This window comes from Eubalaena glacialis, chromosome 1 (genome assembly GCF_028564815.1).
Source record: "Eubalaena glacialis isolate mEubGla1 chromosome 1, mEubGla1.1.hap2.+ XY, whole genome shotgun sequence".
NCBI classification, from domain to species: Eukaryota; Metazoa; Chordata; class Mammalia; order Artiodactyla; family Balaenidae; genus Eubalaena; species Eubalaena glacialis.
This window is the reverse complement of record NC_083716.1, coordinates 78,475,149-78,478,730: the sequence shown is the minus strand read 5'-3', so window position 1 is coordinate 78,478,730 and position 3,582 is coordinate 78,475,149.

Here is a 3,582-nt window from a genome sequence, read left to right as displayed (position 1 = left end):
CAGAGACCAATATAAATTTTCTATGATTTCATGGAAGGTATTGGTGGATCAGTACAACTAAACAGTACGAATGGTGGAATCAGGAATGAGTGATCGTGGCGCTTCCCCTACAATAGCACTAAAAATGTCTTTTCCAGGCCCTTGGTGAAATGATGTGTATTTGGTTCTAGGATGGACTTGGAAGGAACGCAGGGAACTGAGGAAGTAGGGTTGGACAGACACTCTGTATCTTTCCAGACATTTCCCTCCCACCTTCCCCAACTATAGATCTTGTTCTCATGGTGCCTTGTGCACAGGTGGAAGTCACCCAGTATCATTTAGGAAGTACCCACAATATACCAAATACTTGGGCTAAAACCGCTAGCTACTAAGGCAGAGTGCCTGTTAGAGACATTGCAATTTGAATAAATAACCATGAAACTCTAAGATCTAGAGAAATGCAGTTCTAATGTTGAAGGGCAGGCAGTGAGATTCATTGGAACAAGGGGCCCATCTGCCATGCATCCAATTTACCTCTTGTAGCCAGCCTGTCAAAAGGTTCCACTTTAGGAATCGGGAGAATGTCATGCTGATCTAAGCTTAGTGTATTAGTCTTCGTTGGCTGCTATAACAAATTACCACAAAATAGATGACTTAAAACAGCACACATATGGGACTTCCCTGGCGGTCCAGTGGTTAAGACTCTGTGCTTCCGCTGCAGGGGCACAGGTTCGATCCCTGGTCGTGGCCAAAAAAAAAAAAAAGGATATATTTTTTCTCTTACAGTTCTGGAGGGCAGATGTTTGAAATGAGTCTTATGGGGCGAAAAACAAGGTGTGAGCAGGGTGGAAGTGACAATTATCAAGTGGAGGCTCTAGGGGAAGATCTGTTCCTTGCCTTTTTCAGCTTCTAAAGGCTGTCCTGATTCCTTGGTTCATGTCCTCATATCACATCGTCTTTTCTCCCTCTGCTTCTGTCACCACATGGCCTTCTCCTCTCCTGTCATCACATTTCTCTCCTCCTCCCTCTTACAAGGACACTTGTAATTACATTTTTAGGGCCCACCCAGATAATCTAGGCTAATCTCCCCATCTCAGATTCCTTTAACTTAATCACACCTGCCAAGTTCCCATTACCATGTAACATTCACAGGCTCCAGGAATTAGGATCTGGACATTTTAAAGGGCCATTATTCAGCCTACCACAATGGGTATGTTAAAATATGCCATGAACGGCCTCATTTTTTTTTTTTTTTTTTTTGAGTGATGCTGCAGATGCATCTGTGCCTAGCGAGGGAGACCAGGCAGACCCCTTGGCACATCAAGCTGAGTGTGTTCCAACTCAACAGGATCCTAACAGCTTCCTTCTTAAGGAAATGCTTCTAGAATCATAGCACTGCAAGGCCCCCTGAGAAGACACCTAGGTCCTTCACCTTATAGATGACAAGAATGAATTTTGCAAAATGCCATGAGGCACCTTGCCCAGACTAGAGCCCACGTGTTCCCATTCCAAGCCCCCTGCTCTCTCCCCTATTTCTGAATGTAATTACTTAATAAATATCCATACATTTCAAAGTTAGCAAATGTTCTCTTTCATGGAAGGAATACGGCAAAACGACTCCTCCTAAAGGCCAGTGAAGCTAGAAATCCACCTGAGGGTGGAGCAATTAAAGTATGTATGTGTTGTAGTGCTGTGTATTTTTTATATATAATATATATTTTTTTAATTGAAATACATTTGTTGTACAATATTATGTTAGTTTCAGGTGTACTACATACTATTTGACATTGGCATCCATTATGAAATGATCACCATGATAAGTCTAGTAACCATCTGTCCCCACACAGTAAATCCCCTGCATATGAACCTTCAAGTTGCAAACTTTCAAAGATGTGAATGTATTATAAACCTATTACAGTACAGTACTATATAGCCGATTGTGTTAGTTGGGTACCTAGGCTAACTTTGTTGGACTTACGAACAAATTGGTCTTACAAATGCACTCTCAGAACGGAACTCGTTCGTATGTAGGGGACTTACTGTATGAAGTTATTACAGTATTATTGACCATATTCCTTATGCTGTATATTACATCCTCGTGGCTTATTTATTATATAACTGAAGGTTTGTAACTCTTTTTTTTTAACTTTTTATTTTATATTGGAGTATAGTTGATTAACAATGTCATGTTAGTTTCAGGTGTACAGCAAGGTGATTCGGTTATACATACACATGTATCTATTCTTTTTCAAATTCTTTTCCCATTTAGGTTGTTACATAACACTGAGCAGAGTTCCCTGTGCTATACAGTAGGTCCTTGTTGGTTATCCATTTTAAGTATAAGTGCTGTGTATTTTTGTTTGAGCCCACCTCCTTTGTGCCCTGAGGTCTGGAAGCTTTCTCATAGCTCTTTACCAGCTCAGCTGGCATTGCCGGTGATAATGGAACTTGTCAAGAAACACTGATCTTTGGGGGAAAAAGAGAAAATTAACCAGTGAATCTGCACTAAGTGGCACCCTACCCAATCAGATTCACCGAGAGGGCTTTTTCCTCTGCTGCCTCACCCCAGACCAGATCCAAAGTCTGAGGTTGGGGCCCAGCAATCTGATTCAACAAGCCCTGCTGATGTCAGCTCAAGTGTGAGAACCACTTCCTTAAGTCAATGCCAGACTTCTCTGGGTGAAGGTGGTGGAGAAAAGAGCGAGAGCAAGGTTTGCTTCCCAAGTTGAGAATGACCATGAAAATGATTATACCTAAGGGTTTTCTTCTCTGGTGTGTTGGGATGGAGAGCTCTGACCCTATACTATGACTGAGGAGACAGAAGCAATTGACAAAGTACGGAATCACGTGGCTAATAGAGTGAAGAGAATTCAGAAAGATTCTGAAGTGTGGTTTTGGGTGACAGCAAAGAGAACCATTTCAACCAATATGACAGGGAAACATGGAATATGTAGAAAAAAATCTTGCATCCCAGTAACCCAGAGACCCGAAAAAAAATAATAAGTTCTATCTTTAACAAAAGAGCAAGGAAAGGAAGATGGAGTTCCAGCAGCAAAATCATTACAATAGAGAAAACCATAATTCAGAAAGATACATGTACCACAATGTTCATCATCACAGCTCTATTTACAATAGCCAGGACATGGAAGCAACCTAAGTGTCCATCAACAGACGAATGGATAAAGAAGATGTGGCACATATATACAATGGAGTATTACTCAGCCATAAAAAGGAACGAAATTGAGTTATTTGTAGTGAGGTGGATGGACCTAGAGTCTGTCATGCAGAGTGAAGTAAGTCAGAAAGAGAAAAACAAATACCGTATGCTAACACATATATATAGAATGTAGAAAAATGGTACTGATGAATTTAGTGGTAGGGCAGGAATAAAGATGCACACGTTGAGAATGGACTTGAGGACACGGCAGGGGAAGGGGAGGCTGGGACATAGTGAGAGAGTAGCACTGACATATATACACTACCAAATTTAAAATAGGTAGCTAGTGGGAAGCTGCTGCATAGCACAGGGAGATCAGCTCAGTGCTTTGTGACGACCTAGAGGGGTGGGATAGGGAGGATGGGAGGGAGGCTCAAGAGGGAGGG